Raw genomic sequence first — 23,578 nt, 5'->3', positions numbered from 1 at the left:
GGGGAAGTGAAAAACCAAAAGGATACTAGGCGTAACTCTAGACCAATGAAAGACCAGGTGGACTCCTTAATCAGAAAGGGTTTCTTCACTCTCTGGAACTCAGATCCATTAAGGCTTATTTTGATACGTCAGCATTCAGAACTCTGGTCCAATCCCTCGTACTAAGTCAACTTGACTACTGTAACATCGCCTACTTAGCCATTTCCCCAAAAAATATGCGACGTTTACAACTAATGCAAAATGCAGCGGTCAGACTAATCTTCGGACTAAAGAAATTCGATCATGTATCACCCTACTACCGGCAGTTACATTGGCTACCAATGGAAGCACGCATAAAGTTTAAATTCGCCTGCTTCTGCTTTAAAGCGCTAAACGGACTTGCCCCTAAATACACAATTGACCTTTTCTCCTTCTCTGCCAACAGACACAAGAGAAGCTCTCATTCCTACTTCGTTTCCCCCCCAGTTAGAGGTTGTAAACTGAAAAAACACCATGAACACCTTCTTTCACATCAAGCAGCATTGTGGGGTAAAGACCTAGATCAACTGCTTTCGCCCACGACTTATGAGGAATTCAGAAAACGTCTAAAAACTCAACTGTTCCTAAAGTATCTAGACAACTGACCCACTCATCTTCTTTCTCCTCCGTAGTGATTGATTCCTCTGTCCTATTAATCTCTTTCTCCTCAACAACGCATTTCCGGTCCTATTAACTCTCCTCTTCCCCCCTCTTAAATTCAATCAATTTGTACCTTGCTTAATCTATTGTAAACCGCATAGAACTTAACGGTATTGCGGTATATAAACTCTTATTATTATTATTATTATTATTATAAGAATAGCCTTACTGGGTCAGACCAATGATCCATCAGCTCAAGGTGGCCAATCCAGGTCCCTAGTACCTGGCCAAAACTCAAAGAGTAGCAACATTCCAGCATCTCAAAGAATAACAAGGTTCCGGAACCCCAATGAGAGCAACATTCCAGAGCTGAGATTGTGATGTCATAATGCCTCAGAGCCAACCTCAGCAGTGATGTTACAATGGCTTCATTGTCCTATACTTGGCACAGTTAAGAACATAAGAACTCAACTGTTCCTAAAGTATCTAGACAACTGACCCTCTCATCTTCTTTCTCCTCCATAGTGTTTCCTCTGTCCTATTAATCTCTTTCTCCTCAACAACGCATTTCCGGTCCTATTAACTCTCCTCTTCCCCCCTCTTAAATTCAATCAATTTGTACCTCGCTTAATCTATTGTAAACCACATAGAACTTAACGGTATTGCGGTATATAAACTGTTATTATTATTATTATTAAAAGGGGTAGAGAGCGCCTTTAATGTTAGGCCTAGTGTCTGAGGCCTAGATTCACTAAGGCCCTCTCTTACAAAGGCGCGCTAAGCGTTTTAGCATGGATTTAGCGTGCGCTAAATCAACACGTGCGCTAACCGCTAGCACGTCCATAGGATAACATGCACGCGTTAGCGTTTAACGTATGCTAATATTTAGCACGCGCTAAAAAGCTTAGCGCGCCTTTGTAAAAGAGGGGGGCTAAGCTTGCCAATCATGTCCCGACCACTGTGCGACCCCGCCCTGATTCACGAACCTTCCTCCCGATCCGCACCCGATCTGATCCGCGCATGCAAATGAGGAAGCAGGAAGGCAGCGATTAACCAAACAAAATCAGGAACACCGACTGGGCTGGTTGATCAAAAAAGAAGCGACGGCTGGGGGGGGGGCCAGTCGCTCACGTCTTTTCCGATTCTCCTGCTCTCTGCCGCCCTTCAAGCCCGTGGTTTTAACCCGCAGGTCAAAAGCGTGTTCTGTTCCTGCAAGGGATGCTCTCTCCTTCCCCCCCCCCGTCACCTCTACAGTTGTGTCCGTGCAGACGGGCAGAAGCTAATATATACTGAAGTGATTGCCTTTCAATTAACTTGAACTGGGGAGCTGATTGACAAATGCGGTCTTGTTTGCAGGACAGGCAGTCTCTACCCCACTCCTCGAAGCGATTTTAGCCATGGAGCGAAACAGAATTTATTTTGCCTTGATCTTCAATCACAACATTTTTTTTTTTATAAAGCACTTTGGATTCATTTGCAGCATCCACCATCGGCCTTGAAATTCGGGGGACCCTATCAACGATGGGGCGAGCTGACGAGCAGAAGTGCGCTCTGTTCCATTAAAGCCCCCTCTCCCTTCCTTCCTTGTTTTCGTTTTGGAGAGCAAGCGCATGCGCAGACCGTCTGCAGGCAAAGAAGATGGTCTGCGCATGCATCGGGATCGCCCTGGGGTCGGTGTGGGGCGTGCCTCCGATCGAGTCAATTTGCGTGCAGACTCGTCGTGAATCGGTCGCCTGGCCACTGATCGGATCGGTGAGTTTAGTGAATCTAGGCCTGAGTGTTATGAGTAAGGAGACCTAGGAATAGATCTCGAAAGCATCTTTGAAAAGAAATGTTTTAAGACTAGATTTAAAGTTGTTGAGGTTCTTTTCATGTCTCAAGGTCAGTGGTAGGGCGTTCCACGATGTGGGTGCAGTCACTGAAAAAAATTGTTTTACGTGTTGTATCATAAAACAACTGACGGACAGAAGGAACTGCAAGGAGATAGACATTTCAATTCATCCCAACTAGCATCCAAATTTGTGCGCATAATTTTTGAACGCCATATGTAGAATTATAGCTGCATCATTTCTGTCCGGCTCGGCGGCCTTTTTGTTCTAATCAGTGGGTCGCCGTGCCTCTACCTCCAGGCTATCTCTGACTGTCATCTCATCTGCAGCCCTAGCGAGGCACAAATTCAAGGATTTCCTGGTAAATGTGTAGCTCTTTCAAAGCAGGAGCATAGCCTAGCGGTGGTGGGTTGGGCTGTCAAAGTTACTCTTTAAAAGAAAGCCCTGCTTTCCCGGCAGGGTCCTGTTAATTTACAATGATGTTTGCTTACAATCAAACTGTGTAGATGGCAACCCTCCTTGCGGAAAGTATTCAAACAGATTGACTAACCATCTAGATCAGTGGTCTCAAAAACTCAAAGCCTTTGCAGGGCCTCATTTTGGATTTGTAGGTACTTGGAGGGTCGCAGAAAAAATAGTTAATGTTTTATTAAAGAAATGACAATTTTGCATGAGGTAAAACTCTTTATAGTTTATAAATCTTTCCTTTTGGCTAAGTCTTAATAATAATATTGTACTTTATAGCTAAAGAGACAGATGACCAAGAAACTGTTGTATTTTACTTTTGTGATTATGATAAACATATCGAGGGCCTCAAAATAGTATCTGGCGGGCCGCATGTGGCCCCCGGGGCGCGAGTTTGAGACCACTGATCTAGATCCAGTTACTAATTGCTCCAGACTGACTTGGTTGCTCCATGTCATCAGGGCCAGATTTCCATATAAGCCTCACATCACAAGGGGCCTCAAACTTCACTTCTAAAAATGAAATGCATCTGTAAATTATGAAAATTGCTCTATAACATAATCATAATGATTATTTTTTTTTACTATTGATGGTTGTTATTTTTTTTTTAAATCATGTCTATTAAACTTGAAGTTCATATCCTACTTCATCAAGGGGGGGCCTCTTAAGTGTTACAGCTAAGGGGCCACAATTAGAGAATCTATATAATGGAATCACCCCAAAAGAGCTACGTCGTCTGCAGCTCATTCAAAACACAGCAGTTAAACTTATCTATAAGATTGGGAAATATGATCATGTCACTCCTCTTCTGCGAGAAGCCCCCATCGCATTACTTATAAAACTTTAATGCTGGTCTACAAAATCAAACTTTCGCGTCTCCCATCTTTTCTTGATAAACTCATCATTCCTTCTTACCCTTCCCGGACTCTTAGATCGGCTAATCAGAATCTACTGACCATCCCTTCCATCAAAGAATTCTATTACACTAGGAAAACTAATTTCTCCGTTGTAGCTCCTACTTTATGGAACGCCATGCCACTTCAACTCCGCCTTGAAAATCCACTCGACAAATTCAGGATTAAACTAAAAACATTTTTATTCAAAGACGCATACCATAGCATTTAAATATTTCTTCTCCAACAGCTAGCAAACTAAACACGAACCGCTTTTAAGAAGTGACCCCCTTTCCTGATGTTATATCCTCCCCCTCTCATCCTCTCCTTTTAATTTATTTTATTTTTAATGATGTAATTATTAACTCTCCCTTCCCCCTTTACCCTCAAGCTCACGTTCGTACTTGTAATTTGTCTATTTAATGTTCACACTTCCCCTCCCCTTATAATAATTTAATTTTAACCTTTTATTTTTAGCATTGTAAACCGGCCAGGTGTTCCTCAATGGTTGTTACATTAAAATTAATAAACTTGAATGACACGGGGACAAATTTTTCCCATCTTATCCCCGCGAGTTCTTTCCCTACCCCTGCTCGATTCCCGCAAGCTCTGTCCTCATTTGCACGAGCCTCAAACATTTTAAAACCATAAGTAGCAACATTCTGGAGCTCAGATTGTGATGTCATAATGCCTCATTCCACCAATGCCTAAGCTCCGTCCTCATCTGCACAATCCTCAAACGCTTTAAAATCCTAAGTAGCAACATTCTAGAGCTCAGATTGTGATGTCATAATGCCTCATTCTACCAATGCCTAAGCTCTGTCCTCATCTTCACAAGCCTCGAACCCTTTCAAATCCTAAGTAGCAACATTCTAGAGCTCAGATTGTGATGTCATAATGCCTCATTCTACCAATGCCTAAGCTCTGTCCTCATCTTCACAAGCCTCGAACCCTTTCAAATCCTAAGTAGCAACATTCTAGAGCTCAGATTGTGATGTCATAATGCCTCATTCCACCAATGCCTAAGCTCCGTCCTCATCTGCACAAGGCTTAGACACTTTAAAATCCTAAGTAGCAACATTCTAGAGCTCAGATTGTGATGTCATAATGCCTCATTCCACCAATGCCTAAGCTCCGTCCTCATCTGCACAAGGCTTAGACACTTTAAAATCCTAAGTAGCAACATTCTAGAGCTCAGATTGTGATGTCATAATGCCTCATTCCACCAATGCCTAAGCTCCGTCCTCATCAGCACAAGGCTTAGACACTTTAAAATCCTAAGTAGCAACATTCTAGAGCTCAGATTGTGATGTCATAATGCCTCATTCTACCAATGCCTAAGCTCTGTCCTCATCTTCACAAGCCTCGAACCCTTTCAAATCCTAAGTAGCAACATTCTAGAGCTCAGATTGTGATGTCATAATGCCTCATTCCACCAATGCCTAAGCTCCGTCCTCATCTGCACGAGCCTCAAACTCTTTCAAATCATAAGCATTTAAGGCTTGTGCAGTTAAGGCAGAGATTACAGGAGTGGGGCAGGGACAGGAACAGCGACAGCGACAAAATTCACGGGGATGGGATGGGGAAATTGAGCTCCTGCAGGGACGGGGACAAATTTGTCCCCGTGTCATTCTCTAGCCACAATATGCATAAATCCAGCTCTGCATGAAATAAGGACAGGCTAGGTCAGTCCTGTTTTTACCACAGGCTGTGCTGTCCTTGGAAAATTCCAAAGTACAAATCCACAGCTGTCCTGGGGAAAACACCAGGACTGGATCAGGTTGTTGTTTTTTTCTGCAGCTCTAGTTAAATGTTAGATTAAGTTTCATAATAAAAGAAAGCAAGAGTATTGCTTTATCCTAGCAAAACATTAACAGGCAATGAGGTTTATAAGATTGTCCCTTCATGTGTACGAGGGGCTGCTGAAAAGTTCTCAGTCCAACCAAGTTGGGGCAGTCTCCATTGAGAGCTATACTGTACATTGATTTTCCACTATTTTTGTCCCGTCGGAAAAATACGAGACCAAAAAAAAGTGAAAAATCACTGGACTAAGTGTATAGCCCTCAACGGAGACTGCCCCGACTTTGTTGGTTGGGCTGAGGACTTTTCAGCTGCCCCTCATGAAACCTGTTTCACTTGGAGACAAAAAGTTCTTATTCTCTTTTCCGACCATATATAAATACATAGACAGTATGTGTGCTTAAAGACTGAATGTACTTTTATACCGAGGAGCTAGAGAGGTTGGCGTCAGGGGTGGCGACGCCAAGGATTGCCATGCCGCAGCCCCCTGCTCTTTCCCATCACGCCGTGTGCCCCTTGTCCCTCACCGCTTAAGCACCTCCCCATGCCCACGCCTAACTCTTGAAACATTCACCAGTGTGAGCAACATTTTCCAACTGTTTCTTTCACCAGCCTCGGTTCCCTTCAGATGTCACATTCTGGTCCTGCGACAAAGTGTCAAGAAAAGTGTGGAATAACTTGTAAGTTTCCTGGCTCCACATCCAAAAGCTTGGAAAAAATCGACTATTCACCCTGTCTTAAAGGATCATAAAGTCGGTCCTGATATAAAATCCAACTATAGGCCAATTGCCAACATCCCATATTTGGCAAAAATAACAGAAAAAATTGTATACAATCAACTATCAGAATACATAGAAAAAACCAATATACTGCACCCAAATCAAACCGGATTTAGACATAATCACTCCACAGAACATTCTCTGATAGGGATGACAACAACGATACTCTATCATCTGGATCACCACTCTTCGGTTGTTTTGATTTCTCTTGATCTATCTTCGGCCTTTGATACCATAGATCATACCCTCTTAATTCACAGACTATACTCCATAGGTGTAACCGATCAAGTTCTTAGCTGGTTTAAATCCTACTTTGAAAACCGTTCCTCTACAGTTATCTTTAACAATACAAATTCTAATAATTTCACATTACCTTTTGGAATTCCACAAGGATCAATACTTTCTCCTATTTTATTTAATATTTTTCTGGCTCCACTTATGACATTATGTCAATCCATTGGTTTTTCGGTATTCGCTTATGCCGATGATATTCAGTTATTACATCCAATTGACCCCAAGAATGTACAAGAAATAACAGCAATAAATAACAAACTGGATCAGATTCATCATTGGCTGGACACTAACAAATTATCATTAAATATTCAAAAAACCAATGTTATGCTTTTCCCATGGAAGGATAGCAGTTCATTTACTACTCCAATCTCTATCAATGGCAATTCATTACAGATTCAACACAACATAAAGATCTTAGGTATTATATTTGACAATAAATTGTCATACCACGACCACATAAGCAATGTCGTTAAATCCACTTTCTTCAGATTACGACAAATTCGTTCAGTTTCTAAATTTTTATGTGCAAAATCACTTAATATCTTGATTCATTCTTTTGTCATCTCTAAACTCGACTACTGCAATGCCTTATTCAAAGGTTTACCTCAAAAAGAAATTAGACGTCTACAAATTGTTCAGAATGCCGCTATTAAATTAATACATAAAGCAAAAAAATTTGACCTCGTCACTCCCTTACTTAAAGAATCACATTGGCTTCCTATAGCACACCGTATTCTATTCAAGATATGTCTACTTACATTTAAAACTCTCCTTTTTCAAACTCCGGCTTTCATCCATAGAGTCTTAATTCCATATTCCACTATTAGAACATTGAGATCACAGGACCAACATTTATTAACCATTCCTTCTTTAAAAATCATCAATACTAGACGTCTTACTATCTTCTCGGTGACAGCTCCTCAATCCTGGAATGATCTTCCAACATATATAAGAGAAGAAAAGAATCTAGATAAATTCAAGAGTAAGCTTAAAAGTTTCCTTTTTAATGATGCTTTTAGCGATTAACGATCTTTTAATATCATATTTTTAATAATTTTCCTCCCCCTATGTTATTACCTTCTTTTTTTTTTTTTTATTTTGAATTTAATATGCATTGTAACCATTAATGAACTTTCCTTTTGTTTCTAACAATGTCCAATAATCTATTTTTATTTTAATATTGTGATTTGTGTTTGTAACAGTATTTATTTATATAATATTTTACCCATGTTTTATAACTATGTGTTTTATTTTGTACATCGCCTTGAATTTTGATATGGCGATTAATCAAACTATTTAATAAACTTGGAAACTTGGAAACTTGGATTCTCCTCTTGGTTGGGCTGAGAACTTCTCAGTGGCCCCTCCTACTGTGATGTCATAATGCCTCATTCCACCAATGCCTAAGAGCCAACCTCATCGGTGATGTCGCAATGGCTTGGTTTCCCTCTACTTCTGCCCCTTTCCTAGATGCATTTGCCTCATTGAAACAATGTGTCAAGAAAAGTGTGGCATAACTTGTAAGTTTCCTGGCTCCACATCATTCTCCTCTTGGTTGGGCTGAGAACTTCTCAGTGGCCCCTCCTACTGTGATGTCATAATGCCTCATTCCACCAATGCCTAAGAGCCAACCTCATCGGTGATGTCACAATGGCTTGGTTTCCCTCTACTTCTGCCCCTTTCCTAGATGCATTTGCCTCATTGAAACAATGTGTCAAGAAAAGTGTGGACTAACTTGTAAGTTTCCTGGCTCCACATCATTCTCTTCTTGGTTGGGCTGAGAACTTCTCAGTGGCCCCTCCTACTGTGATGTCATAATGCCTCATTCCACCAATGCCTAAGAGCCAACCTCATCGGTGATGTCACAATGGCTTGGTTTCCCTCTACTTCTGCCCCTTTCCTAGATGCATTTGCCTCATTGAAACAATGTGTCAAGAAAAGTGTGGACTAACTTGTAAGTTTCCTGGCTCCACATCATTCTCTTCTTGGTTGGGCTGAGAACTTCTCAGTGGCCCCTCCTACTGTGATGTCATAATGCCTCATTCCACCAATGCCTAAGAGCCAACCTCATCGGTGATGTCACAATGGCTTGGTTTCCCTCTACTTCTGCCCCTTTCCTAGATGCATTTGCCTCATTGAAACAATGTGTCAAGAAAAGTGTGGACTAACTTGTAAGTTTCCTGGCTCCACATCATTCACTTCTTGGTTGGGCTGAGGACTTTTCAGCGGCCTCTCGTATTAGATTAACACGTGCTACTGTTCATTTTGGCACATCTTTGAAGGTTTTGGCCTACACTGAATACAATGTTGTATTCAGGTTTCTGCATGCAAAATTTTATTGAACTTAATTGCTAACGAGATGCTGCAATGTAAAAATATGGAAAGCAGCTCATTAACTACTAGTGTGTCATTAAGCAACATGCAAAACAAACTTCACACAGTTTGAAGAACCCCCCCCAAAAAACAAAACAAAAAACTAGAGGGAAGATTGAATTGAGAACACTACAATTCCTCACTATCTCAAGTACAGCTTCCCTTTCATTGGAATAATGATATAATCTCATGACTTCTTGATATGGAAAATAGATTTAACTCATTCATTAATATGAGGCTTAGGGCTAGATTCACTAACCTGACTCTCCGTGCTCGATCTGTGGCCGATCCGTGCAGGCCCGACCAATTCACGAAACAAAAAAATTAAAATGAGGGTGACTGGAGGAATGCCCCCCCCCCCCTACGACCGCAAGGATCGCTAGTGTGCGATCCTGATGCATGCGCAGACCATCTGCTTTCCATGTAGATGGTCTACGCATGCGTTTGGTGTCCATTTTTGCTTGGGGGGGGGGTTTACTGGCCTCGATTCTCCTGCTCTCCCCCGGCGGCAGCAGCCTCTTCCCCTTCGCCGACACAAGTTCACTGCCCCGGCGAGTCCCTGCCGTGAAGAACCACAGCTAACATGTTTTCAGCAGGATGTTGCCAGGAGGGGACTTTTAAAAGCAGGCAATTATTGACTCTCCTGCTCTCTGCCACCCTTCCCCGCAGTGCAGTCCCGCTTTAAAACCATGAGCTCGCACTGCGGGGAAGGGCGGCAGAGAGCAGGAGAGTCGGGGTGGCAAGAGCAGGGCTCGGCTGGAAGGGGCAGAGAGCAGAGCGGCAGAGATGGGCTGCGGGGCTGGGATTTCAGGCTGAGGACAGTCGGAAAAGACGTTTGCGACTGGTCCCCAGCAGTCGCTCCTTGTGTTGATCGGCTTCGAAGATTTCTTTAGTGAATCGCGTCCCTGCCTACTTTGCATGCCGTTCCCCTCATTTGCATGCACAGATCAGAATCAGATCAGCACAGAAGTAAATGAATCGGGCCGGAGTAAAATCTGGTCGCAAAGGGGTCGCAATCCGATTGGTACACGATCGGTTTGCTTAGTGAATCTAGCCCTTAGTGACATATAGGGCTCCTTTTACTAAGGTATGCTAGCGCATGCAAACACCACGCTAAATGTAAAATACTAACAGAAGCTCTATGGAGGCATTAGCGTCTCGTGTGCGCGGCATTGTAGCGTGCAATAATCATGCACTAAAACCGCTAGTGCACCTTAGTAAAAGGAGCCCATACTGTCTGTTCTCATTATTCGTGGTAGTATTGTTCGTAAAAATGTTCACGAACCATGAAATCATGAATAACAAAACGTTGAGCCCATAGGAAAGTAGGGGTTAGGTTCCAGCAGTACGCCTTGCGCCTGAAAACCGCGGAAAGTGAACAATGGATGCTATTGGGAGAATAGGGTTAGGTTCCTGCAAGGGACAGCAATTGAAGTTTCAAGTTTATTAAATATTTGATATACCATCTTATCAATTTATTTCAAGGTGGTTATACATTTTAAAAAAGGGTAAAGCCAAATAATACAAATTAACATAACTTTATACATAACATAACATAACATAACATAATATAACATAATACATAACATAACATAACATAACATAACACAAAAAACATACTCGACAAAACAATAACATACTAGACTAGACAAACGGGTACGAGTGGAAAAAAAAGGGTAGAACTACAATGGTTAAAGAAAAGTAAGATATAAAGGGATAAACATAAGGAAGGGGTTAAAAACAAATAAGTCCAATACAAGAGGACTCATAAAAAATAGAGAAATTTTTTAAATCCTCAAAAGGACATTTATACTTGAAAGGCATCTTTAAAAAGGAATGTCTTAAGAAAAGATTTAAATTTCTCAAGATTCGTTATCTCTCTTAAAGCATTTGGTGCCGAATTCCAGAGTGTTGGGGCAACTACTGAAAAGGTGTTTCTTCTAGTGTTGATATGACTCGGGGCTGGAATTGCTAATAAATTTTGCTCCGGACGCTTAGGGGCCATATCTGGAAGCAAAGCCTGTTCGCGAGGTGAAAGTGAAAGCAAAAGAAAGCGCCAGTCCGGGACTATGTGAACACAATGGCACAAATGGGGAATATCGGTTGCAATTGATGCAACTGCAAATACGTGAATTCACCACATAAGACTCCTCTGGGCAGCTCTACTAGGCTTTCCTATGCCAGGTGCTGATGTTCTGGAGGCAGGTATGTACGTTTTTATTCCGATTTTTATGGCAGTGTGGGGGGGGGGGGGGGTCAGTGACCACTGGGGGAGTGTGTGGGGGTCTGTACTTTGTGTCTACAGTGGTTATCTGGTCACTTTTGATACCTTAACGGTATTGCGGTATAGAAATTAATTTTTATGTTATGTTATACCTGTTTTTAGATCACCTAAGTCGCAACGTATAAGATCTTTGGGTGATGGCAGTGGTCTAAGTTTAGTGCTGTAAGCAGTAAGGGATTATTGCCTTGAAAAAACCGCTATAGGCTTAAACATCCCTACATCTCAATCACAAAGCTAAAATTAAATACGTTTTGAATATGGTTCAATGAAGAGTTACACAGTAATAATGTTTCACTAACGTTGCAAGCAAGACCATGCTAATGCCGATGGGATTTCAGACCAACCCCCCGAGTATCATAACTCACTGGGATTCAGTTCCTCCTTATTCTCAACATGGCAAAAAGCATGTTAGATTTTATGTTCAATTTAATTTAGTTTTTTAAAATTGATTTACTTATTTCATAGTTTATATAAAAGTTTTCAAATAACTTAGGGCTCCTTTTACTAAGCCACGTTAGGGCTTTAACGCGTGGAATAGCGCATGCTATCATTGCCGCGTGTGCATTGAGCTGGCGTTAGTTCCAGAAGTGTGGCGCAGTCATTTCCTGCGTGCGTTAAAAACGCTAGCGCACCTTAGTAAAAGGAGCTCTTAGCTCTTTCAGCTTTTCAGCATTTCGACAAGCTTTCTCCCCTTTACCAACGCGTTTCGCTATATCTTTATCAAGGTCGGGGAAACTAAATGTAAGTTTATCTTATTACTTGTGCCGCCGGCATCCACAAGTAATAAGATAAAGTTACATTTAGGGCCTGTTTTTCAAAGGCGCGCTAGCGGCTGCTGTGTGACAACCGCCCCGAAGCCCTTTAAATCTCTACCCTTTCTGCCACCTACCGCGTATGTGCACCCCTCCCCTCCCACCTCTTTAATTTTCCCGGCGTGAGCAACATCACGAACTTGCTGCCCGCATCAGTGTCAGCTTTCTCTGACGTCACTTCCGGGTCCTGAATCTAGGAAGTGATGTCAGAGGGAGAGCTGACATGATGCCGCTCATGCCAGGAAAATGAAAGAGGGAAGGGAAGGGAAAGGGGGCACGTGCTTGGCAGAGGGGGGTCAGGAAGGAGCGGGGGCGTAGAAGAGGGTGGGGGAGTGGTGTCGCCCCCCCCCCCGGGGCGCCACTCTACCTCGCTATGCCACTGATTGGATGATTAGTGAATACCACCCATAAAAAACATCGAGAATATTGGCATCTGGAAGAAACAGTGCGTATGTAACAGCGTCAGCTTATGTGGGTATGGGTTGAGATGAAGGAGATTCATTGCAAGAATGGGTGGGGATGGGATGGACCTTCGCAGGTATGGGTTAGTTTCCTGTCCGTGTGTGACTCGCTGCCCTTTTGTGGCAAAGCAGAATGTGACAGGGATAGAGTGGTGCAAATGAGCTCACCAGACTCTCATTTTTTGTCGGGTCCGACTGCTAAAACTCCTTCCGTGTTCTCAGAGAGTCCCAGATAGAACTTCTGGCCAAATGACTTTTTTTTTTTTTTTTTTTAAACAAAAGTGTTCGTGTCGTTCCTTTTAATGGCAGTTCCAAGGGGAATTCAGCGCTCCTTGGGAAATTCCATCTCCAGCTGAGCTCTGAAAGAGGCAGACGATTGCAGGGAAATCCAGTTTGAGTGTCAGCCAAAATACCACCGAGCCAACACTGCCAAGAATGTTACTTCAAGGCCAGAGTCAGGTCATTGCTTGCTCGCCCCTGGCAGATATATTTACATACAATTTAAAAGATAGGATGTTTCTGCCAGCCAATGAGCTGCAGACTTTCTTAGTCATTGACTACATGTAGGAGCCCATTAAAATTTCATGCATGTTCTTCTAAGATTTTCTAAAGTTTAATTGTTTAAAAGCATTCATCTGTATAGCCGTGCAGCGGCATAGTGAGAGTGGCATCACCACGTCACGCAACCCTTACTCTCCCCTACCGTTCTAATGCCCCTACCCCGCGTACCTCTTGAAATGTTCACTGGCTCATCTTCCACCTCCTGCTCGCGTCGGCCCCTGCTCCCTTCTGATGTCACGTCCTGGTGGAAGATGCTGCTCGCCCCGGCAAATGTTTCAAGAGGCGCACAGCGGTGCGGAGAGTAGGAGAGGTGCCGGCACCCCCGCCAAGGTTCACCGCCTGCCCCGTTACTATGCCACTGTAGCCACGGAACAGCTCCTGGCTGGTTAAATATTTGTCTGGCTACCCACTAATAATCAGCAGGATTAAAATGCTACTTCTTCAAAGACGCCTTTGAATAATGACCTCTTTTTTCCACTCTTTTTTTTCTTTAGTTTCACCGTTAAATAGGCCTCTCCCTACCTTTCCTCTTGGGCTTTTTTTCTGCTTTACTTTTAAATATTGTAATTCTCCCTACTTACCTTTCGCTTTACTGTACGTCAATATTTAATTAGTCTTTTTTCGTGCCCCCTTTTTTAAATTACTGTAAAACGCTCAGAATTTCTGATAGGTGTTTAAACAGATTTTAATAAAACTTGGAAACTTGGCTTCGTGGCAAAAACTTAGCCCGCTATCTTGTGCGATAGTACTGATTTTAATTGCTGACCGGCCAAGTTTAGCGACCAAATTGGGCTGTGCAAAAAGCAGATCTATCTTTGGCTACTGTAGCTTAGCTGTACAGTACTTATAATTAACTGGCCAGAAATAGCCTGGCATTGAATATCATCCCCCCCCCTCCGGGCTCTTGCTCACCATTCCTTAAATGCCAACAGCGCTCACCAGGGTATCCTCTTGCATAGTGCTTCTCAACACAGTCCTTGGAGTATACCCAGCCAGTCGGGTTTTCAGGATATCCACAATGAATATGCATAAGATAAATTTGCATTCCAAGGAGGAAGTTCGTGCGAACCTTTCTTATGCATATTCACTGAAGATGTCCTAAAATCCCGACAGCATAGCCCTGTTCTTGTGGCTGCGACTGATCTATTTTATGCTAATTCACATTAAAGGTCAATCCCTTAAATTCCGTTTTGGATGGTGCATGATGAGGCCTCACTGAAATGAACTGTGTTATATGGTAAAACATACCTTGAAATTCTACTCCCAGAAAACCCTCTTGAAATAAAAATCCTGAGTAGCACAGGTTGGTGCAGGGGTTCTCAACACAGACCTCGGGACACATCAAGCCAGTCTGATTTTTAAGATATTTATTTATTTATTTTTATGAAAGACATTTTTAATCTGCCTTTATCCAAGGCGGCTCACAGTAACACATACATATTTCAGGATTTAAACATCTTAAAAATCATACACATCAGCATATATCATAAGATCATGCCATCTCAACTTATAAATTACATTTTAACCACTCATCTATTACATTGCTTCAATAAAGCAGCATGAGATATATTTGCATATTGAAGGGTGGTTTGAAAAGTTTGATAAAAAGCAAGTTAAACAATGTAGTCTCCTTCGAGGGCTATGCACTTACCCCCTCCTTTACTAACGCGTAGCGTGGGTTTTAGCGCCGACAGCGGCAGTAACTGTTCCGATGCTCAAACAATTTCTATGAGCATCAGAGCAGTTACCGGTGCTGCCAGCGCTAAAACTCACGCTACGTGTTAGTGAAGGAGGGGATTAGTCCAGCGAGTTTCCAGGTTTTTTTCGTATCATAGGAATAATATGATTTTGTGAAAGTCTGCAAAATACTCATTGGCGGCATCAATGACTTATTGGACTGTGGCATAAAAAAAGAAACAGTAGAAGTGGGGATGGAGCTGTACACATCAACCTGAAATAAATTTGAATGAATAAATATTTAAAAATATGAATAGAACAGTCTTTATCATATATTGAATTCAATTTGTGCTGTGTTTCGGTATTAGAGCCTGCCTCAGGGGTGCAAGAGACATCCACTAGGCTCTCCTTCCCTCCCCCACCCCTCTCCCACCACGCACTCGCCTTCCCTTCCCTCCATACCTCCAGCTCGTCACCAGCATGAGCAGCATCTCCAACCTGCTGCTCACACTGGCCTCGCTCTCCCTCTGACATCACATCCTGGTCGTGGGACCAGGAAGTGACATCAGAGGGAGAGCCGAGGCTGGTGCAGGCAGCACGTCGGAGATGCTTCTTGCACCGGGGAAGTTAAAGAGGTATGGGGAGAGGGGGAAGAGGTGCACGCACGCCAGGGGCAGGAAGGAGCAGGGGCGGGGCACTTCCCACCCTCGCTATTCCATTGGAAGGCGCCTAATTTGGTAAGCCCCTGCTGTCGGGCAGGTTCCTAGCTTAAGTCACCTACCAGAGATTGGGCGTTGTTAGAGGCAGAATATGGGTGAATCATGGGCATGTTTTGCGGCACCTAAATTGGAGTTAGGTGCCAGCATTTAGGCCAAGAAAACCCTGGCATAAATAAGGGGCACCTAAAATTTATGACGTCTACTGGCGGTTAAGCCTAATTTAGGCAGAATTCTATAACTGAAGATTGACAAGCACCAGGTTCTTCAGCGCTATTTACAGTATCAGGACCTATGTGCAAAGAGGGATCACTCTTTCTTGTTAGCCCACAGTTACACAAACCACCGCACATGCCCAAATCATTGCACAGGCCCACACATGTCATGCTATCAGAAAAGAGTCAGCCTCCTTTGTACCTAGGTAAGGCTGTGGCTCACTGCTAGAGTTAATGCCTCTGCACCCAGAGGTTGTAAGATCAAATCCCGGTGGTGTTCCTTGTGACCATGGGCAAGTCACTTTATCCTCCAGTGCCCAAATGTCAGTTTGAAAATGCCAAAGCCACAAAAAGGCAGTATACAAGTCCCCATGCCCTTTCATCAAGCCCAGTATCCTGTTTCCAACAGCAACTGAGCCAACTACCAGGCAGAAACCCAAAGAGTAGCAACATTCCAGAGCTGAGACTGTGATGTCATAATGCCTCATTCCACCAATGCCTAAGAGCCAACCTCACCAGTGATGTCACAATGGTTTGATTGTCCTAGACTTGGATCACATAAGAAAATAAGAAATGATATACCAGGACAGACTAAAGGTGTTGCTCACAGGTAGAGCTGCTGCCTCTGCACCTAGATGTTGTGAGATCAAATCCCAGTGCTGCACCTTATGACCCTGGGCACGTCACTTAATCCTTCAGCTCAGTGGTGTAGTAAGGGGGGAGGGGCGCCAACTCCCCTTCTCCTCTCCGCCCCCTGCGTCTTCCCACTCCTCCCCCCACTGCACGCACACACCCTTCCCTTCCCCCATACCTCTGGTTATTCACCGCCATAAGTAACAACTTCAATGTGCTCCTCGTGACCACATTGGCTCTCGCTGACATCACTTCCGGTCACCACACACAGGAAGTGACATCAGAGGGAGAGGACACAGTCACGAGGAGCACGTTAAAGTTCTTGGTCGCTACAGTAAACAACTAGAAGTAGAAGGGAAGGGGGCAGGGGGGGTGGAGACAAGGGTGGGGGAGGTTTGCCACCCCCCCCCAAGCACCTCTCACCCTCGCAGCTCCAGTTCCCACTTTGAATGCCAGCTCTGAAATGCCAAAGCTAGAAAAAGGTGGTGTACAAGGCCCCATTGTGGCAGTCCTTACGAAGGCAACACACTTATCAGTGAATGATACTTTGTTACTGGGCAGACTTGCACGGTCTGTGTCTGTATATGGCCATTTGGTGGAGGATGGGCTGGGGAGGGCTTCAATGGCTGGGAGGGTATAGATGGGCTGGAGTAAGTCTTAACAGAGATTTCGGCAGTTGGAACCCAAGCACAGTACCGGGTAAAGCTTTGGATTCTTGCCCAGAAATAGCTAAGAAGAAAAAATTAAAAAATTTAAATTGAATCAGGTTGGGCAGACTGGATGGACCATTCGGGTCTTTATCTGCCGTCTTCTACTATGTTACTATGACTTTGATTTGTGTTAGTGAACTGGACACATTAGACTTTCTTTCACTACAGCTTCCAATTCTTCTGGAATGAAAACCAAATGGAAAACCTTGACAGGAACATTTTCTGGCTTCCCATCTTTAGAAAATGATGGCAGATAAGGACAATCTACTGCTGCTACTATTATTTACTATTTCGATAGTGCTACCTGATGCACGCAGCGCTGTACGTTAAACACACAAGAGACGGTCTGGAGTATAGTTACGGAATTAATTGTTTTTCCATCACATCAATAAACTGCTAATTGAATGACAATCTTAAAATAGTCTTGTGAAGTGGGGGAGTGAAAAATAGAAACTCCAGATTGGGGGGAGGGATTAGAACATAAGAATCGCCTTACTGGGTCAGACCGATGGTCCATCAAGCCCAGTAGCCCGTTCCCAAGTGGCCAATCCAGGTCACTAGTACATGGTCAAACCCAAAAAGTAACAACATTCCATGCTACCGATCCAGGGCAAGCAATGGCTTCCCCCCATGTTTGTCTCAATAACAGACTATGGACTTTTCCTCCAGGAACTTGTCTAAACCTTTCTTAAAACCAGCTACGCTATCCGCTTTTACCACAACCTCTGGCAACGCGTTCCAGAGCTTAACTATTCTCTGAGTGAAAAAAAAATTCCTCCTATTGGTTGTAACTTCATTAAGTGTCCCCTAGTCTTTGTCATTTTTCATGGAGTGAGAAATCGATCCACTTGTACCCATTCTACTCCATTCAGGATTTTGTAGACTTTAATCCTATCTCCCCTCAGCCGTCTGACCGTTTTAGTCTTTCCTCATACGAGAGGAGTTCTATCCCCTTTGTACTGATTACGAAAGTCTCACAGACAGGGAAAGGCTCAGTCTAATTCTTCAAGTCCGATTGTGAAGCCTTTCACTGAATCAACACAAGAATTTTCCAGATGATAATCATGATCTTTGGAGATCATACAGGTCTCCTTTTTAAATCTCAAAACCTGCAAGAAAATAGCTCAGTACCAAAACAGCGACACAGTGGCGTAGGAAGGGTAAGTGGCTATTTCCTGACCCCTCTGCCATGTCGCGCCCCCCTTCCCTTCACTCGTACCTTTTTAATTTCCCGGGCAAGAGCAACAGCGCAAACTTGCTGCCGGCGTCATGTCGACTAGCCCTCTGAAATCCCTTCCTAGGCGCTGGGCCCGCAAGTGGTGTCAGAGAGAGGCGACCCCCGACGCGGGCAGCAAGTTCGCAACGCTGTTTGTACAGGAAAAATTAAAGAGGGAAGGGAAGGGGCTCATGCATGCGGCAGGGGGGGTTAGGAAGGGAGGGGGAGGACGGGTGCCTGTGCCCTTGACAAAGACAGCACCTGGGTGTTCTGCCCCCCTCCTCTCCCCCTCCCTACATGAATTGGGCAACAGTAGAAAGTTCAGCCTGCATGATTTATTTTCACAGATAGTGAAGGGAAGTTTCCTTTCTCTCTCTGTCTGCCGAGAAACTCTCAGATGGCAGCTGCTTTGAATAAAGATGACGCGTGTGGATTTACAGCCCTTTCCTTTTAGGATGAGACTGGGAATTATTTTATTTATGTGTCGGTAGCAGAGCGGAACAGATGGTAAAGTCAAAGTTTCCATTATAAGAAGAACCTGCTTTTTCCGACCACGATTCTGTGCAGCAGAGGACTTGTTAACGGCCTTATAAACACAGGAGCTTTTCTCGCTCAAAATGTGCTGCAAAAAAAAAATAAAAATAATAAGTGAATACTGGAAAGTTAACTGTATCAGGCTGTTTGATATTTAGGGTTCTAGAACTGTGTTATAATTACATCTGCAGCCACTATACAGGGTGGCTTTGAAAGCTTGGAAAAAAAAAAAAAAAAGGAAGTTAAATCAAGAAAAGTATTCCCACATGAGGGCTAGGAAAATACACCTTTAGAGAATTCCATTTGGATTTAAACTGATGGTATTTCATATATCTTTTTTAAGCGATATATGCCTCATAGTTATAAGTTAAACAAACCATATTCCACCATTTCAATATGTAACCTGAGTAAGATCGTTGCAAAAATGCAAGTTTCCAAGTTTTATTTAAAATTTGATAAATTGCTTAATCACACCTCAAAGCGATGAACAATGATAAAAATTTTACAACATTAAGGGGGACCAGACAACTGACGTACAAAAGACACACAAGACTTACTGTGCCACAAAGGACAGGAGGGAAAGAAATACAATATTAAATAGGAAAGAAGACGAAGAGGGGAAAAAACAGAGAACGGAGAGAACAGAAGGCAGTAAGAAGAACATAAGAATAACCTTACTGGGTCAAACCAGTGGTCCAAAGAATAGCAAGATTCCGGAATCCCAAAGAGTAACAAGATTCTGGAACCCCAAAGAGTAGCAACATTCCATATAGAATCCCAAAGAGTAGCAACATTCCATAATCTCAAAGTAGCAAGATGCCGGAACTCCAAAGAGCAACAAGATTCTAGAATCCCAAAGAGTAGCAGCATTCCATGCTACTGAAACAGGGCAAGCAGTGGCTTCCCCCATGTTTGTTCCAATAACAGACTATGGACTTTTCCTCCAAGAACTTGTCCAAACCTTTCTTAAAACCAGCTACGCTATCCGCTTTTACCACAACCTCTGGCAACGCGTTGCAGAGTTTAACTATTCTCTGAGTGAAAAAAAATGTCCTCCTACTGGTTTTAAAAGTATTTCCCTGTAACTTCATCAAGTATCCCCCAGTCTTTGTAATTTTTGACAGAGTGAAAAATCAATCCCCTTGTACCCGTTCTACTCCACTCAGGATTTTGTAGACTTCAAACCTATCTCCCCTCAGCTGTCTCTTTTCCAAGCTGAAGAGCCTTAAATGTTTTAGTCTTTCCTCATACGAGAGGAGTTCCATCCCCTTTACCATCTTGGTCGCTCTTCTTTGATGAAGGCCTGACTACTGAGATAAAGATCAAAGGCATCTTTAAAAAGAATACATTTTAAATTGCTCTTAAATCTATCCAGTGAGCCTTCTTCTCTTAAATGGATTGGTAGTGAATTGCACGTTTGCAGTGCCATGACTGAGAAGATGTACTGTTGACGAGTGTTAATAATTTTAAGAGAGGGAATGTCAATAAATGTTGATCCTTAGATCTCAGTAATCTTGTAGAGGCATACGGGATAAGGAGTCGATCGAGAAATGCTGGTGCCTTGGAAAGAAGAGTTTTAAAAGAAAGTAAGCATATTTTATGTTATACAATGAGCAACAGGTAAGATATGCTTAATAGCTAAAGCAGCTAAATATATCTAATAAAAATCAATCATCAGCAGATAAAATGGTAGTGACTATTGAAGACTTTTTTCTTTTTTTTTTTTTTTAGTTCAAATATTTTTATTGATTTTATAAAAGATGAAATGCAAAGCCAACAATATGGGTGCTCCAACAAGGAACACAGTATAACAATATCATTAACAAATGTGAAGTGCGTCCATAATGAAACAAGAATCACAAATGAATAAATGCATCAGAAATAAAATAGACAGGAGAGAAGACATAAGTTCAAGAAAAGGAGATAAAACACATTAGGTGATATGTTCTAACGATGTACCAAATTAATCAATCTAATTGTTCCCATCATAAAATAAATAAAAGAGATTGACATATACAGTATGAAACATGGTTTAACCGGAAAAGTGCCTGAAATCAGATGACAAAGGGTGAGGCAAAATACAGAGTATTCTAATGGATATATCTCCCCTGAGCCTCCTTTTTTCCAGAGAGAAGAGCCCCAGCCTATCCAACCTCTCGGTGTATGGGCAGTGTTCCAGCCCTTTTACCAGTTTCGTTGCTCTCCTTTGGACTCTCTCAAGTACCGCCATGTCCTTCTTGAGGTACGGCGACCAATATTGAACGCAGTATTCCAGATGTGGACGCACCATCGCTCGGTCATCATGCCATTGTATCGAGCGATGGTGCGTCCACATCTGGAATACTGCGTTCAGTATTGGTCGCCGCACCTCAAGAAGGACATGGCGGTACTTGAGAGAGTCCAAAGGAGATCAACGAAACTGGTAAGAGGGCTGGAACACTGCCCATATGCCGAGAGGTTGGATAGGCTGGGGCTCTTCTCTCTGGAAAAAAGGAGGCTCAGGGGAGATATGATAGAGACCTTCAGGATCATGAGGGGCATAGAGAGGGTGGATAGGGACAGATTCTTCAGGCTGAAGGGGACAACAGGTACGAGGGGGCATTCGGAGAAACTGAAGGGAGATAGGTTCAAAACAAATGCAAGGAAGTTTTTTTTCACCCAAAGGGTCGTGGACACCTGGAATGCGCTACCGGAGGAAGTGATCAGGCAGAGTACGGTACAGGGATTCAAACAGGGATTGGACGGATTCCTGAGGGATAAAGGGATCATGGGATACTGAGAGAGGTGCTGGGATGTAACACAGGTATAGAAAGCTAACCAGGTAATAAGTATAGAAACCCAACCAGGTCGTGCATGTGCAAGACCGGAGGGTTAGGACTTCGATGGGAAGATAGGACTCAATGGGAAACCAAGGTGGCAAGGGGGCCCCTTCTGGTGATTCAGACAGGTCGTGACCTGTTTGGGCCGCCGCGGGAGCGGACTGCTGGGCAGGATGGACCCGGTGACCCGGTGGAGGCACTGCTTATGTTCTTATGTTCTTAAGAATCTGATTTACAATATTCAAGTAGGGGGGACCAAGTTTTTGCATAAGAGGACATGGAATTATTGCATTCAGCAAAATGACATTCATATTTCACAAGGAGACATATTGAATTCTACCATTGATTGACATGTAGTTTAGTGGTATCTTTCCAATTGTGGAGGATAGTGGAGAGAGCAGTGAATAAGAGTATAATTAGCAAACGTTCATGAGTAATGGATAAAGGGGTAGAGAGCATCGAAGAGCCTATAAACAGTAAGTCAAAGGAAAACGCAAATAATGACCTTACAGGCAAGCTACTCTTTTTCTTTTCTTTCTCCTTGTTGTTTGATCAAATACAGTAAAACCTTGGTTTGTGAGCATAATTCATTCCGGAAGCATGCTCGTAATATAAAGCACTCGTACATCAAAGTGAATTTCCCCATAAGAAATAATGGAAACTCAGACGGTTTATTCCACAACCTCAAACCTTTCATAGAAAATACTGTACTGTAGTACTAACTTCTATTGTGAGACCTCACAGCATCAGAGAGAGAACCATCGGCTCAGTTGTGACGCGCGTATACAGTGCGAGACCTGTATTGCGAGACCTCGCAGCATCATTGGCTTAGTTGTTGTTTTTTTTATTTACAAATTTAATGATTACAATATCAGATGATACCAAGAAAAAAAGGATTCTTACACAAAATTTAACAATGCTCATACATACAAACAAAATTCCTTTCCAAGCCCACAACAATGGGAAGACAGGCTACAATTTCAACTAACCAAAATAAGAAGAAAATTAAAGAATTGGTTCTTGATTCATCCTTATGAATCTTAAACCAGTCCCTTAGTTGTGATGACGTGCTGCGCATATACACATGTGGGAGAGTATGGCACAGTGGTTAAAGCTAGAGCCTCAGCACCCTGGGGTTGTGGGTTCAAACCCACGCTGCTCCTTCTGATCCTGGGCAAGTCACTTAATCCCCCCATTGCCCTAGGTACATTAGATAGATTGTGAGCCCATCAGGACAGACAGGGAAAATGCCTGAGGACCTGAATAAATTCATGTAAACCATTCTGAGCTCCCCTGGGAGAACGATATAGAAAATTGAATAAATAAATAATGTGAAAAGTTCCAGCCTCTGATAACCAGAGCTGAGATTGTGATGTCATAATGCCTCATTCCACCAATAAGAGCCAACCTCATCAGTGATGTCACAATGGCTGAATTGTCCTATACTTGGATCATTTTGCTACATTTTGATTTCTAGAGTGGTGCAGTGGTTAAAGCTTCAGCCTCAGCAGCCTGAGGTTGTGGGTTCAAATCCACACTGCTCCTTGTGACCCTGAGCAAGTCACTTAATCCCCTCATTGCCCCAGGTACATTAGATAGATTGTGAGCCCATCAGGACAGACAGGGAAAATGCTTGAGAACCTGAATAAATTCATGTAAACCGATCTGAGCCCCCCTGATAACTACAGCTGGTATTATGACATCATAATGCCTGATTCCACCAATGCCTGAGAGCTAACCTCATCAGTGATGTCACAATGGCTTGATTGTCCTAAACCTGGCTCCCTTTTATTACATTTTGATTTCTAGAGTGGTGAAGTGGTTTAAGCTACAGCCTCAGCAGCCTGAGGTTGTGGGTTCAAATCCCCACTGCTCCTTGTGACCCTGAG

General features: G+C 43.0%; 1 long non-coding RNA gene across 1 annotated transcript in view; it reads left to right on the top strand.

Annotated features, from left to right (window-relative positions):
• Positions 1-23,578, top strand: part of LOC117367142 — an 89,066-nt gene that overhangs the window by 35,080 nt on the left and 30,408 nt on the right. The gene's annotated exons all lie outside the window — the stretch shown is intronic.

The sequence above is a fragment of the Geotrypetes seraphini genome, chromosome 9, assembly GCF_902459505.1.
Source record: "Geotrypetes seraphini chromosome 9, aGeoSer1.1, whole genome shotgun sequence".
In the NCBI taxonomy this organism is placed as follows: domain Eukaryota; kingdom Metazoa; phylum Chordata; class Amphibia; order Gymnophiona; family Dermophiidae; genus Geotrypetes; species Geotrypetes seraphini.
Note: the sequence above shows the minus strand (reverse complement) of the source record. Positions and strands in the feature narration are given on the sequence as shown.